This window comes from Patella vulgata, chromosome 2, assembly GCF_932274485.2.
Source record: "Patella vulgata chromosome 2, xgPatVulg1.2, whole genome shotgun sequence".
In the NCBI taxonomy this organism is placed as follows: Eukaryota; Metazoa; Mollusca; class Gastropoda; family Patellidae; genus Patella; species Patella vulgata.
The window spans coordinates 26,040,232-26,057,274 of record NC_065880.2 but is presented as its reverse complement, the minus strand read 5'-3'; the positions used below and the strand labels follow the sequence as shown (position 1 = coordinate 26,057,274).

Sequence of the window (17,043 nt, the reverse complement as noted above, 5' to 3'; positions counted from 1 at the left end):
TTGGGCGAATACTTAGTGGAAGATCATTCCTCAGTTTGGGAGTTCCACAGTTTACTGTTTTGGATTTCAGAATTTAGATTATGGCTTAAATCAATTCATTATCATACCCTCAAGCTGAAATAGCGGCCGAGAATGAGGTGCCGCTCTTATTCGAAAAAGGACATCTAAAACTACCCGTTTTCCAAGTTTCGTGTTTTTGTCAAAAAGTGAAGGCTTTATCACCTAAGTGACCTGACTATAATGTATGTCCCACACAGATTCACAACACGTACATCGAAGTTGTAATGTAAAATATTGAATTTAATACCATACCCCAGTCTGTGACCTCGGTGTGATATACACTTCCCTGTTTAAAACAGGTATAAGTATTACAGCCTTCTAGATACGTCTTATCGACTCCAATGCAACCATTTTCTCGCGTCTCACACCCTTAAAAAGCGAAAATACCTTAATTTGAAACTGATTATAAGAACATTTGTAGACTAAGCAACTATGACTGATACATGTCAATAGTAAATCCTACAGTTCAACTAATTTCATTTCATGTTCAAGCTGTCCATTGAGGTGTCAAAGCAGTAGCATCCGTCAGCCTGGATCATCTGTTGAACTCGCCTCATCAATGACTGAATGAGCCGTTGGATAGAAGCCCGTGTTCATCTATCTCATTCCTGGTGGCAGGATTCCGCACTGGTGGACACCTATGGCGGAATTTACGACCAAGAATGTTCCGGATATATTCAGGTCAGGGCTAGCCAAGGTAGCCTAGAATAGCAACAGCCCCCTACGCAGAAAATCAACAACAACACGCGCATGGTGTGGTCTAGCGTTGTCGTTCATAAAAATTGGTCTTGTGAGAAGAGGATGATTATCAAAGTGGAACACTACAACCCTGTCTAGGACGTTTCCAGTGGAAGCTTACAGTCATATTAAAGGCAATCCCATATCATGATAGAGCCACCGCCGTATTGAATCTGACAACGTGATAAAGACTGTATGCATCTCCAAAACACAACGTGAAGTCAACGTGGGGCCAGACTATCGAATTCATAATAACGAATTCAGGATATTAAATTCAGAATATTAAATTTAGAATATTAAATTTAGAATATTAAATTCAGAATATTTCAGCCTAACTAAGTGAAACTCAAAAACTAGACAACCATCCGTAATCAATCACTAAAGAAAAGGGAAATAGTGTCATACATCAATTGGAAACAAATTATGTGTATGAGTGTATATTTAATTTAATACACTAATAACGACCGAATAAAGATATTTTCTTTTGAAAATAGTTTTCTTTAATAATTTAAATGGTCATTGCTGATGAATTTTATGAGTTTTGATTTATTTTCTTTATTGTAAAAGACTTTTTATTTATGAATTGTCAAAAGTAGTGCTTCAGAACAAAAGCCAGTTTCTGGACATGAGAACAACCTAAAACGCCAGAAAATATTGTCCCTGTTGGAGTTACTAGCACTTTTTGAAATGAATATTTAATTTTGATTAAAACTTTCAGAAAAAATAAATGAATGCTACCTTCTTTTAGAAGAGTAAAACCAATGGATTGGCCAACACGTTTGCATTGATGGACCATACAATTACTGATTTTAATTTTGTGTCCTATTGGCACGCATGAGTTGTCGGATAATCGGCAACCTGAAAACAAATAAACTCTATTATCGGTATTATCATCATGGGTCCTGTTTCTCGAAATCTTAAGCTAAAGATAAAATCCAAATTTTAGTAGATACTTCAATTTTGATTGGCTAAGCACTAAAATCAATCTAATATTATCCAATCAAATTACTAAAATCTGGATTTTATCTTAGTTGAAATTTCGTGAAACAGGCTCCAGATACGTGGTATTTTAAAGAATTTAATATAAGGGAGACAACTGTATATATATATTTGGAGTAAGACCACTAAACGTTACTGTTAATTCGTATCCTTTGTACGACTCTAACCTTTTTCAATGAACTATATATATATAGACGCTCTCTACCACAGATTGAACAACATTGAACAATGACTTCCCCCAAAACCTGTATGAGGTTAACACTGAAATTTTGAGATACACATTTTACATGTACTATGCTAGTAAACATATAACTTCCCGCCATACATATCGTCATCAACCTCTCAAGCCTCTCGGCTGTGTTATACTTCAGTATCTAAACCACGAATATTTACCAAAATCAGGCATGTATACATGTACGTGTTTACATTACACTTACGTATATCTATGGGTATAAATGCTCGATTCTGGCATCTGTATGTTATACATGGACCACTTTGTTTTGTTGTAAAATTGTGACCATTAGGCACAATTTTTCCATCGACAGAACAGCTGAGACTAGTATTTGCTTCATCCACTGTGGAAGGATCTAACAATAAATAATATGTTATTGAAACATATTAAATTTGCGAGGGGCAAAAAAAGGTAACATATCTTTATTAGTCATTAAAAATAACAGCTAATATGCGAATGTTATAAATGATTAAAATCAGGGTTATACTGACAGACTCTGGTAATTGATGAGTATGTTCACCCTCGTCCAAAGTAAATATACAAATACGTTCACAAACTTTTTCGGGATCTCTTCGATATCTACAGTCCCTCTTTGTAATTGTAATGATCCACATCTTAGCTTAGACATATCTTTCCCATGTGTTGTATTTTAATTTTACAAGAGTTGCATTACATTATCGCTTTTACATTCTATAATAATATGACCGTAGTTTATTTCGATTAGCTTTTTTCTTGTCACTCCCAAAGTGAACACCATAGACCATATATCATAAGTATCTTCCTTATCTTGTAAAATGCCAAGTTGTTTTTTTACCTAACTAAATTGACGATAATCCCATTACGATTTTCGCTTTATTAACCCTTTATGAGCAATTTTACATAAAGCATTTATTTCCGGAATGATAATTGATTTTATTCCACAATCTAAAAACTGCCTATTGCAGCTATATTACTACCTCCTGTACTGAATCCTAAGCAAAATTTGCATGCATTAATATGGAAATTATTTATAAACTTCCGTACAATAATATATATGTAAACGATAGAATTTGTTGTGCCTTTCAAGAGACTTCGATATCTCCAGTCTAACAATTTCAAAGGCACATATTCGTTTGATGTATTTGTAAAAGACCATTTGAAATTTATTTACACACACAATGAAATACATACCGTATAAAACACTACCTTGTGTAATACCAAAAACCAGGAACAGTAACAAATGGGAAGCCCTGTTAATAAATCAATTTTTAAAAGGCCGTAGAAATATTATTGAACGACATACCCCCCCCCCCCAAAAAAAAAGCAAAAAAAAAAAAACAAACAAAAAAACAGATCAGTAGAATGATATCTTTCAGTAGCCGATTACCGTTGAACGTTTAAAACTAGAATTAGTGCAACTCGATGGTCAGGATTCAATGGATATGATGTGCTTCCTGTCCAATATTTAGACTACCGCAAAAAGGAATTAGGTTGTTTTTACGCTACGCTTGTTTTGTTTCAATGAATGTATTTTTTAAAATGATTTTGACATTGATCTTCAATCAAATCAAATTTTTAGATAGTCTATTTTTATTGACTTATTCACTTCATGAATTCAATCCTTATTATGACCTAAGGTTGCCTTATCGAAGCTAAAACAAGATAGGTACCGATTCGATCGGGGTACCGATTCATACCGCTATACCAGTTAAGACAGAATTTCAACAGCTGATAAACTGTGTCTTTTATTTCACTTAAAATAAAAGATATGTATTACGAATAAATAGAGCAGATTTGAACTGACAATACTTAAACATGCATTATCCAAGAGCTTATTAACTTATCCAGGTCATAATCAACTCTCGATGCCATCGTTAGCCTGCGATATTTAGTGGATTTGAATACATTTTATGAATGTGGACGTATAAGAATGAATAATCGTCGCTAATATTTCGGTTCAGAGTGAAGCAATTTGACTGAAATTTTCAACATAATCTTGTTTTTTAAACTATTTTAGGAGAACTGTCAGCTCTTTAACTAATCGTACCTAATGCCACTTTAAAAGAATAATAATACTTAAAATACATACGTGAACATTGTTTCTTCTCTCTATATCAAAATTAAACTGTGAATATCTACTTGTCACGGCCAACTTACGATCAACAGGTAAACGATTGGCTATGATCTGGGTGTATCTTCACTTGGTCATAGATATACATGGTTATATTTGATAAGAAAAACATTTTTAATTGCACACCCAGACAACGAAATAATGTTGCACTGATTGCAACTACAGACGCTCTGTTTGCTTAACGTTGAAATTGAGATTTGCCGATAATTAGGAGCCAGGGCTTGGCTTAAACCTCTTTTGACTCCCTTAAAAATGAAATGAGATGGAGTGGGGTTCAAAGTCCAACTTTTTTGCACCGACTGGGCTAGTGAAGACGGGACCGCCCAATAATAATATGCAAAGATATCACTGTCAAATTTAATTTTCATGATAACAGCCAGCTGCTTGAAACTCTAATTAGTGTCTCAGCCATGTCCGTCGAGTAAGCAATTGGAAGCAAAGGCTAGGATACTTTCTCCAACAATCTGGTCAACGCATTATCGACGACCCATTTCTTACTTGCTTAGATCCATGGCATTTTTTACTACATAAGTAGTGGTGCAAATGCCCCATTGCTGAAGATAATTGCCCCATTTGTAAAAAAATAAATAAGCAGTAGCGCTATACAAATGATTTCAACTGAAACTGCTGAGAGATTGAAACTAGAATATTTATGTAACCACCACACAGGGCGTCATCTCCCAAAACATCACTAATGTCTGCCGAAATTCAATGTAGATCGGTCTTATCCAGGATAAACGCTGTTGCAAATGAATACATATCAGCGAATATTGACTGAGTGATTGCCCTTGTGTCAGGAAAACCATGTAAACGACTGTAAAGAAATGTTATCAGTGCTCAATTTAATCATACTCTAAAGTTGCAATTTCATATTTTGAAGTTATATTTTTAAAATTTATTAAAATAAAGCCTTAAAATAGATGGTATCTATAAACAGTCCTACCTTGTTAAAGAATAATCCTATTAATCCTATAATTCACTATTGCCAGTTGAGAAATTGGCAAAAATATCATTTTCCTCTTCAAATTCAAACGTTTGAAAAAAGCTACTCCATGGTGGAGAATAGAAAACAAGGGAGGTAATTGGGAGGTAATTGTGTTATTATTTCCGGTGTAAATGAGTTTTAAGTGTGAGAATGACACCTATGATCGTATAATAGTGAGTTGACAACCTATTGAGCAAAAGACATAGAAATAATTATGTTTTGACTGTCTTAGAAAATATGAAATTGTAAATTTAAAGTGAACCCTGTAAAAAATCGTCACATTATTTATGGAGTTATTGCCCCTGACAAGGCAACATTGTAATTTTGTGAGAGACTGAAACGTCTAACGTTAAATTGAATTGTATTTTCTGGGCAAATCCATAGAAAATGAAATGAAGTAGCGTACAGTAGCTGGGTCTCTAACTCAATATCATCCAAAGTCTTCGACGTTGAAAACACGAATTATTTGTCAATTTAAATAAACATTGATGTTGTGATCTTACCGGGAAAAGATGGGCTTCAGGTATCTGATATTTAAGAAAAAATAGACATTGTACTACTGGTACACGGATCGTGTACCATAATGCCTTTCAGCTCTATTTGTAACAAGGAACTCGAAGAATGAGGCTAGACATGTTCCACAAGTCCCATATTCTTATCTGAAGAGCATGCGCAATAAATACCTTGGTGTAGAATGGCGTTAGAGATTGCATTCGATAGAGACTTCTGGCGTATTTCGTCGATCATTTTGAAATTAGAGTGAAAAGAGACATTCATATTACATTTTTATATGCGTTGCGACCAATTTCTGTCAATTTCTAGGTCCCAAATATTAGCGATTTATCTTCTTTAATGTCACATCAGTACCAACGAGCTATATTGTGCCATACATGTTGAATTTTACGAGACAGACGAGTCGATGCTTTTACAAAATATGCAGTACAGATGCGCATTAGCCTGTTCGAAATAGAGCTGGACCCAGGGAAGGATAACCAATCAGTAACACCACTTTTACGAGGGAGGGAGAGGGAGAAATGGGGTTTAACGTCAACTCGACACAAACTAGGTCATTTCGGGACTAACATATGGTCTAATTTTATTTCAATAATTCGCTTGCGCGTAGAGGTCTTTAGCAGTGGGAGGAAACCGGCGGACCCGGAGAAAACCCACGAGGTTGGACAGGCGACCCTACTCCTTGTCACGTACAACCGGGGATTCGAAACCACGCCAGTTGACTCAATGACAGGCCGTATGATACAGCACGCACGTGCTAACCATTCGCCCCCCCCCCCACTTTTACGAAGGTGGGGTTGAATAATATGTGGTTGTAACGCTCAACAATATTTATATTGAGTAATCCAAACTAAAACATAACATACTTTCACAAATTACGCAGTACAGATAAGAACCGGACTCGGGATAAGAACCGGACTCGGGAAAAGATAACCAATCAGAAACATCACTTTTATGCACGTATCTGATTATACATGTCTGTGACGTTAGGCAATATATATATATATGTATATTGAAGGTTATAAGTAAGTATGCGTACATGAATGCATTTTATTATAAGTTGTTTATCTCAAGTTGCCATACTTATAGAGAAAGTTTTCAGCCTATGACGCTGGAAATGTTCGATTTATCAGTTCGGCATTTATATGTTCATGTAAGTCAATATTCGCCTTGACTAATTTATTCACTAGCTAAGCTCATGATACTGTAATAATTTTTAACAGTTTTATCTTTTGTTTATAGACAGCAGACAGTGCCGGATTTACCTGTAGGTTTTTCGACTCAAGCCCAGAGCCCTAAGATCCAAGGTGTACAATATTCTCATTTAAGCCTTTCTTACACACTTAGACACACACACCCACACACACGCACACACACACGATCATCCTCGGCTTTGCTCAGTGTTTAAAACGCACTTTCGGCTTCGTCTAATCGTGACGGTAGGGGGATTGTGAGCGACCTCATGAGTGGAATAGCCCAGGGCTTCGCTGCATATAAATCCACCACTGAATTCAGATTAAAGATATCAATGGCCTTGGATAACACCAGCGTAATGCTTCTTTAATATTGTTGCTTATTCTTTAAATAGTTTTGAAACCAAAGCAGGGGTGCTAATGAAATTATTTGTTACATTGGTACTGGCCAATGAGTCGACAGAAAATGTACGTTAAATGTATGTTGTATATTGAAGATCACCCTATCAGCATTCTGTTCCAGATCGAAAACTGTGATTAGGGATCACTATACGATTTACTGAGTGTAAGATAAGGGCTTTCCTAATAAATGGTATCATTTCATTATGTGACAATGACCTATAAACAATATGCATAGTACATAATATAATAAATCAAAAGAACAACTTTGTTGAATACTAGAGTAGTATCAAGAGAATTTATTATCCATTACATTTATAACCAACATTTAATCCATTAACCATACAATTACAATTTGCTGTAATATTTCCATTAATAATCATCTGCATGTTCGCTCCATTACTATGACACACCCCCTGGGAGTCTTCACACACTAATAATAACAAAATCACACGAATAAATAAGCACGGATTTGATAAAGGGTTTTGGGTTAGATTTAAATTACAAGAGCAAATTTAAATTACAAGAGCTAACCCAGCTAAACTCGAAATATAACAAAACGTTTATATGTTACTTTCAAATTTTGGGTTCTTCCAACAGTTCGAACAGTTCGAATCTAATAATATGCAACGTAACGCAGCTACGTGGAGCAAGAGTAGTATCTGAAAGACGCAGTGCGTGCATAATCTTCCGGAACATCTGTTTCACATAGCTCACATTTTTTGTATAACACCGAAAATACAGCCACCAGCAGCTTTGTGAAAGGAGACAGTAGAACCACACTGGGCTGTGATTTAAAGTTAAATCATTGACAGGGGCAAGTCTCGACCGATTAACCCGTATCCAAGAAAATTATTGCTTGACTTCGGAACAGGATATTGAATGATTTTATATCTTGGTATGTTGTCGTTAAAAAGTTTACGTTGCGATTTTGTCTTTTGTGGTATTAACATAGTAAGTCAAGAATAACCAAACCAACTTTCGCTTAAAATTTCAAAACTAATATTTAATCGTATAAACCTCGTCCTCCAGTAATTGAAATAAACACACCAGCCAAACCCAATCCAAGAGTTTGGTTCAATTTTATGAAAACGCAACTTACTTGCAGCAATTGGTTTTGTAGTATGATATGACAGACCATTTATATTCTGTGTCTCACAAGAATATAAAATACATTTATATAAACCCTGTCCTCCTACATTTATGCATTGACCATCACCATACTGACATCCTTAATATCAAATGTAAATAAATTATTAAACTGGGAAATATTTCTAAGATATGGAAATTTGGTCAATAGCAGCAACGAATTCTAACTGTTAAGGAAACCATACCAGCCTGGTTTACCATGATCGTTCGAATAAGAGAGAGAGAGAGAGAGAGAGAGAGAGAGAGAGAGAGAGAGGGGGGGTAACGTCCACTCGACACAAACTAGGTCATTTCGGGACTAACATATGGTTCAATTTTATTTCAATAATTCGCTTGCGCGTAGGGGTCTTTAGCAGTGGGAGGAAACCTGAGGACCAGGAGAAAACCCACGAGGTTGGACAGGCGACCGGGGAATCGTAATCACGGCAGTTGACTCAATGACAGACCTTATGATACAGCGAGCACACGCTAACTATTCGGCCATCCATTCCCCTCATTCCGAATAGGACAGCGTTAAAATGTTCGGTGGAGCGAACAAACGAGGTGCCGTGTACATTTTTGCATACACGTACAAGCACTCGATGAAGAATAGGCGGAGGAGCTGCTGTCGGGTAAAATTGCCTTCCGTGTACACTGTATGGTGTATACTCATCTTCATTCTCCGTTTGGCTCGGAAAATTAAGACGTCTAAAAAAACCCATTTCAATTCCTACTGTCAAGGATTCATATACGTGCACGCCGACAAGGACACGGGGGACCTCGGGTTCTTTTACGGCTCCAATGACAATGAGAAGGCGATACAGGGCTGGACCCCCCCCCCCCGCCAAAAAAAAAATATATATTCAAATACACTTTTGCTTTGGAAAGTGCATTATGTAAGATTTAGATATAGCCGTTCTTGCTACAATAGTTCATTCAAATTACTTTATTCTGAGCGAAGTTATCAAACGTTTGGAGTTTTGACAGGACGTGCCATAGATTGTTTATTATCGTAAAGGCTTAGTCTTACTTCTCCATTTATAAATTGCGTAATTAAATGGCCGAAGCGTTCTTATCTACTTAAAATTGGAGACATCCGATGACTTGTAATTAGAGACTTGATTATGGGCTCGTCATGTTAATGAATGTCTAAATAATAATTTATATAACATTTGAAGCCCAAATAGAGACTTGCAATGGGCAAATTTAGCTCTTACATAATGCATCTTTAAGGACAGGTGTTAAAAGAAAATAACTAATTTTATCAGCATACCATTCTACCGGGCGTATCCTCTGGTCACTCGCCCAGAATCTAGCAAATTTGTGAATCTGGCAAATTTATTTTGTCACTCGCCCAGAATCTAGCAAATTTATTGTGTCACTCACCCAGAATCTGGTAAATTTGTTGTGAATTGTATTAAAGAACACCCATAATATTCCTCGCATTACCGAATGTATATCACAAACAAATGTCATTGTTTAATCTAAACGAACTAACAACAACCGAAAAATGTGCAATTGTTTACGTGTGTACCACATTCCCCGCCCATCCCAACACATACTATTAAATACTTTACTACGAATAAAGTAATAACATAGGGCTGATGATACATACCGCTTTGTATTGGGTACATTCCAATCACATCCCCACGTTTTTCACATCGGTTAACTTGACATTGGGTCTTTTCAATATGACCGGCCTTTAAACATGTATTTCTGAATCTACAGCCTAATTGTAAAAGAGAGGATGATCTATCAATAAACAATAATCTAGTTGTTTGCTACATATATGAAAATAATAATATACCAAGATAAAAAACAATTCTTCATTCTGATATATATATCAAATCATAATCTTAATCGAGCGTCTTCAGATACGCGTGAAATGAAATGAAATGGGTTTTAAGTTAATGCCCTACTCCATGCGGTTTTTATGAGGGAATTTTGGACGGACAGTGGCGCTATTGCCTACTCTTATATCTAATTCCATCTGTCAAGGGTTATTTTACGTACACACCAATGAGTACACGGGACCTCAGTTTTCGTGCCTGTCAGGCCCTCTGTAATGCACTACTGACAAGAGGAAACCATGCCGGAAAATCCAGATGAATGCTCTCAACTAACGCAGGGATCGAAAATTGGACCTCCAGGTTAGCGAGCCAACATCTTACTCACTGATTCACCGTGGCTCCTCAGATTTGTTTTTAAACAATATTTATTCACAGAAACTGGACTGATAAACAGACAGAAGCTCCTCAGATACGCAAATTATCCACGGACACCTCATATTGGCTCGTTAAGTTACGTCAAAATTCGCGAAGCCTAGTTAGTGTTTTCGACTAAATTCATCGACCCAGGAATTAAAAATGTCGTCAACTAGCTTCGTGACTGTTCTCAAACGGAGCTAATTGTAGATAGAGAGCATAACTTTCATATTGACGGCTATCAATAGTTACACCGAGGTTTCCTTTAAAAACTACTTGTTTGATTACTGAGATCTGATTATAAAGTGTTTAAAACTCTCAATTTTTTGTAAGAAAAGTGGAAGCTTACCCCATTCTACATGCGCCAAATGATAAGTATTGTCATTTTTTAAACATTTATAAGTTATACAGCCATCTTGGTATGTCGCATTTACATCGATACATGTGTTATCAAACCCAGAACATCCTGAAAAAATGAAATTAAACTGAATTTCCATTGATTGTTGAACAAGGAGAGACCAAACTATTTTCGTGAATCTCGAAGGTCGAATGATCAGCTAGTGTCCCTGTGCTTGGCAATGTATAGATTTCTAAAGTAACCAAGTTGGGAGGGAAAATCTGGCCATTTTCCCAACTTCCAATCTGTTCTACTGGTTGTGGCGTGGCAACCATGGGCGAGATAATTATTTTTAAAGATACATTATGGGATATTATATAAAGAGTTGGCATTTCTCACTATAATAGTTACAACCTAGATTATGTAAAGAGGGAATTTGCTGAAAATTTCAGTAAAATTGATCCACTCTGAACCGAGATTTTAGCGATTGAAATTTCGGCGTAGCCTCGATCAACATTACTAAAGTCGGTATGATAAAAACATAGTCTCGATTATCCATTTCATGATTAAATCTTGAATGTAAGTCGAACAGCAAATCGGAACCTAATCCAATTTAAACATCGCGGGCTAGCGATGACATCGAGAGTTAATTATGGTCTGGTTAAGTTAATTAAAGTCTAATTAATAATTGTTAACATTTCAGGCCCAAAGAAAGAGAGAGAGAAAAGCGGTTTAACGTCCACTCGACACAAACTAGGTCACTTTGGGACTAACATATGGTTCAATTTTATTTCAATAATTCGCTTGCGCATAGGGGTCTTTAGCAGTGGGGGGAAACCGAAGGACCCGGAGTCCACAGCTTACCGCCTTTAATTATATTGTAACCAACATAATTTCCATTCTTCTGACATTGTTGCGTTATGCATTGAACAGTGGACACATTCGAACCAATAGCTAAACACCCTTTACCATACGGACATTCTGAAATTAAAATACCAAGTTTCGCAATATGTTGTCATAAATCTAACTCTAACTCCATAATACTCGACATTGAAAACACGAATTAGAATTCAATATTGGTCCATTTCTGTCATTATTGATGCAGTTATCTTAATGTGAAAAATGGGCTCATGGGTTTCAATATTTAATACACAATGGACATTTTAAAATCAGTTCCCGACGTCGATTTCTCCATGGTGTCGTGTGCCAGTGGTAAGGAGATCATTTCACGAACATGTCAGTGCAGAAGTAATTGAAAATGGCTGCTCCACAAACGAAAAAAGGATAAAAAGATATAAGCATGTAGATCTGACCAACCAGGCGCAAACTGATTAAAAATTACACGAACAATCTTTAAAAATGAATGTTAATCAATCTATATACATTCGTGTTACATTACTATGTGCTATTCCACCCATTTTGTCTATTTTAATGTTCCAAAGAATAGAGCTGTCCACCCTTTAAACTTAAGTTTTCGTTGATTCTGTTATCCAATCTGACCCATTCAAGACTAAATAAACCTAACGATATTGAATAAGAAGCGATATTAACGCATACTTAAAAGGAGCTAATTCACTAATATTTGGGACCTAGAAATTGTCACAAATGGGACGCAGTGCATAATAATGTAATATGAATGTATATAAAATGATTTACATTTAATTGCTGTAATTCCTAATCAGTTATGTTCGGCGAAATATGCCAGAAGTTTCAACCGAATGTCAATCTCTAGCGTCTGGTTATTCCAGTCTACATCGATAGTGTTTATTGCACATGCTCTCCAGATAAGAATAAACCGTCACCGTTTGACATGACTTTTGAAATATATCTAGCCTCGTTCTTCGAGTCCCTTGTTACAAATGGCGCCGAAACGTAGCATGGTGCACGATTCGTGTACCAATGGTAAAATGTTTATTTTGTCTTAAATATTGGATATCAGAGGCCCATCTTTTCCCGGTAAGATCACAACATCAATGTTGATTTAAATTGACAAATAATTCGTGTTTTCCATGTCGAAGACTGAATTATCTTGAGTTAGAGACTTAGCTACTTTAAATATAGTTATTTTAAATATGCTTCCCTTTATTTGGTTGGAATTATAATTCCACCTTAATCCAGGGGTCAGAATAAACTTAAAAGACCCATATCAGATTACAGGATTATAGGGTTATGCAAGTGGGTTGAAATGACTTTTATATACCTTACACTACACTAAGTTTTATGTACGGTCTGGCTCGTTAACCACCCGATTAGATTTTATTACATACTTCGAGAAGGTATTTGTTGAGTAATAAAACCTTCTAGTAGTTTATCGAGGGCTGGCCGTCCTTACCGCACGGTACAAATATTATCACCACTAAAAGCAACAAATTCCAGAACAAGCCAGAACTCATACCAAAATGGCCGCTTTATACAAATGAGTATTTAGGGGAATACTAACCCGAACCCTAACCCCAACCCTTTTAAGAGACGTAAAAACTAAATTAGACCCAAGTTCAGTCTTTTAAAAAGGGTTAGGGTTAGGGTTCGGGTTAGTTATCCCCAAAATTCTCATTTATATAAAGCGGCTATTTTGGACTCCGGAAGCACCCGAACCTCGATAAACTACTAGAAGGTTTTATTTGTACCGTGCGGTAAGGGCGGCCAGCCCTCGATAAACTACTAGAAGGTTTTATTACTAAGGTTTTATTACTCAACAAATACCTTCTCGAAGTATGTAATAAAATCTAATCGGGTACGTTAACCCACAGGTTTCGGGTTGGCAAAGAAAGTATCAGGATCTTTGGACTTGGTTTAACCTTGTCGTGACCTGACCAGGAACAGCGTCTAGTCGTTCGGATGGGACAGATTGACATACACGTATAACAAAGAACCCATGACAGTTGCAATTCAAAATACGAGCACGCCGTAGTCCCACTGTCCCAGCAAAATGTCCCCCACTGCACAATGCTTGATGTATGTCCGTCATCAATAGCCCTGTCTGTGCAGAAAAATTTTACTCTAAACAATATTTCTTTCGATTTCCCTTAGGGTCAAAGATAGCATTTGTAGCCTGCATTGAGAAAACAGGTCATTACAATTTCTTCGAAAACAAAAACGCACCCACTTACAGTTGCCGATAATTGCTGATAATGCCCAATCTGTTGAATAGTATTATGCTCGCAAATCATGTGGGCTGACGAATTAAACCAGATAATAGGAAAGGTTATTTAAGATTCACTGCTGGCCATAAATTGAACGACCAGTCCGAATATTCTACAGAATGACCAAGCCAAATATATAATACGGATAATGTTCAGTTGAGATAGGATTTACCAGTATTACGGTTTAATGTTTTTGTGTAAATTTTAAAAAAAAGGCTTGGTCATATAATTACTTACTGAATTCTATAGGAATATAAGCCCTATTAACGCATCTAAAAGTAAAACAAGGACCATTTATCTTGGTGGTGAAGTTTTGACCATTAGGTACCAGATGACCATCAACAGAACATGCTAGTGTTGGATCGAGTGTCGGAGCAGCTTCTGAAACAAACGAATTAGGCATTACATACTGTTATCAACAACAAAAAAAATCTTTAACCTTTCAGCAGTCTTTTCGATCTTTATTTTTTAATGTGCTTTATGTCTTTCCTTATATATCTATCTGTGTAGCCAACCTCGTGGGTTTTCTCCGGGGCCTCCTTCCTTCCACTGCTAAAGACCCCATACGCGCAAGCGAATTATTGAAATAAAATTTTTAAAAAAACATATGTTAATCCCGAAATGACCTAGTTTGTGTGGAGTGGACGTTAAACCCCATTTCTCTCTCTCTCTCTCTCTCTCTCTCTTCTCTCTCTCTCTCTCTCTCTCTCTGTGTAGCTGCGGTTGCGAAGTGAAGAAGGCGCTGGCTCACTAACAAGACGACCCGGTATGCAATCTAATCTAGGTGTTGGGCGAGAAAGTTCCTCGGGATTTTCCAGAGTGGTAATGAAACGGGAACTAAACTGAAACCAAAATTAGCAGAAGCTAATGATTCATCAAGATACACTTGATTTGTTGTTAAACCAAATATAAGAACTAGAAAACATTCACAGCCTACGATTAATACTTGCTCCATTGGTGTTATAATAAAGAACGGATAAAACAACCACAGTCCTACAATATAAAAAATACAATACATATTAAATAGGCCACAGCTACATAAAACATAAATTAAGATCTAGTAAGTTGTGGGTTTCTTACACATACAGTTAAGGGCTAAGCTTGCTTCTAATTTATATTTCTATCAAAAAGATTATTTAAAGTAGCTAAGTCTCTAACTCAATATCATCCAAAATCTTCAACATTGAAAACACGATTTATTTGTCAAATTAAATCAACATTCATGTTGTGATCTTACCGGAAAAAGATGGGCTTCTGATATCCAATATTTAAGACAAAATAAACATTTTACCATTGGTACACGAATCGTGTACCATAATGCGCTTCAGCCCCAGTTAAATCAAGAGACTCGAGGGACGAGGCTAGACACATTGCACCAAATCAAACTGCGTATGTAGATTGGAATAACCAGACGCTAGAAATTTGCACTCGCCGAACATAACTGATTTTGAAATTGGAGTAAAAACGGAAACCACTGAATGTAAATCAGTTTATATACATTCCTTTAACAATAATATATATAGTTATTTGTATCTCTCATTTATTCGAAAAGTTAACATAAAAAAACAAACGTCATATTTCATTGTTACTTTAGTCTGTATGGATAATTTGTTTCTCTAATGTCAATTTGATGGGGTTCTGGGCTCTGAGGTGAAGATTTGTTTGTACGTTAATACTAGAGTGGGTGTGGGGGGGGGGGGTACAGAATCTCTAAAAGAATCATTTTCAAGAAAAGTGTCTATTCATGTTACCTGCTACAGGTATTAAGGAAGAAAGTATGAAGGTATTAATTATTCGACATCACACTACCCGTAACAAGAACGCCGTATAACACAACTTACCAATACACAGCCATCTTGAGTCACTCAAAGTAGTTCTTCTGTAAATTGTTTATATCTTTATCTAGTTATATATAGAGATATGAGATTAGACAAGAGCCAGATAAGAGTCTAGTATATGAACCCGTCAGTTATGTAACTCTTATTTAAGCACTGAAAATAAAAAGTCTTATTTCCTCACGTGATAATATGGTCGAACTCTGTCCAAGCATTGCGCAGCCCCCGCTAAACTCTGTAGGCCCCCCTCCCACCCAAATAATTTACAAACGGCACCGGGATTTTATGGATATGATGTAAAGAAGGTACATGTATATGGTTACAATTCGGCGATCCCTTTCCAGTTCGACTGCAGGTGTCAAAACACACATGTATTACGCGGATAGGTGCCTCTGTATGTTGCATAAAGTCAAGTGACAAACGTAACAGTGTGAATTTTGCTATGAAAAGAAGTAGTTATTCCAATCACAAGAACAAATCCTCAAACCGGAACAATAAAACATAAATAACTCTATACATATATATATAATATCTAAACATATACCTACAGAATATTAACCCAGTATAGACAGAATTTCAACAGGTGGCTATCTTCGTCTTCTTTTCCTCACAACAAAAATAACAGAGCAAAATTATACCGGCACTAAAGAAATTTAATTATACCTTAAAGGGCCAATCACGATAATATTTTGGAGAATAAAACTGCTTAATTTTGTGTTAAAATCCCTTAAAATCCCCTGCCTTAGGACCGAGCAACTAACTCAAGTTATGTGATGCGTTTTCAAACAACTTAAACCTGTCAGTCTTCATCTGGAAATGGAAAATGGTGTTCCACCCTTTATAATGCGGTGTCTGGATAAAACCAAACTTTTATTTTTATAAAAATAATGTGATGGGGAAATTTACCTTTCGTTATCAAGTACAGCACATGGGTCACTCAACGAAAAATTTGACCCCAAATCTTAAAAGGGTTACGTGTCCGGATAAGCAGTTTTGACATTGACGTCCAAACGACTCAATATTTTGAGCTGAAAGTTTGAGACAAGGTAGATACACCATTCCTCTATATTTTGGCGTTTAAATTTCATACGTACTCAGACTTTTATTTTTGAGACTCTGTTCAAATCGGGATAGTCCCTTTAACAATAAATACCCCAGAATACTGGA

General features: G+C 36.3%; 2 long non-coding RNA genes across 2 annotated transcripts; both read right to left on the bottom strand.

Moving 5' to 3' along the window:
• Window positions 1–1,581: 1,581 nt before the first annotated feature.
• On the bottom strand, window positions 1,582–4,150 carry LOC126811637 (uncharacterized). The gene is made up of 4 exons (XR_007675689.2): window positions 4,098–4,150; window positions 3,200–3,258; window positions 2,235–2,384; window positions 1,582–1,656 (listed from the first exon to the last, which is right to left on the bottom strand). It is a non-coding gene; the product is annotated as an uncharacterized LOC126811637 (long non-coding RNA).
• A 3,377-nt stretch (window positions 4,151–7,527) lies between these two features.
• On the bottom strand, window positions 7,528–15,943 carry LOC126810356 (uncharacterized). Its single transcript, XR_007675183.2, has 8 exons — window positions 15,883–15,943; window positions 14,979–15,034; window positions 14,279–14,422; window positions 11,763–11,879; window positions 10,911–11,027; window positions 9,973–10,086; window positions 8,332–8,460; window positions 7,528–7,662 (listed from the first exon to the last, which is right to left on the bottom strand). It is a non-coding gene; the product is annotated as an uncharacterized LOC126810356 (long non-coding RNA).
• Between the last annotated feature and the right edge of the window lie 1,100 nt (window positions 15,944–17,043).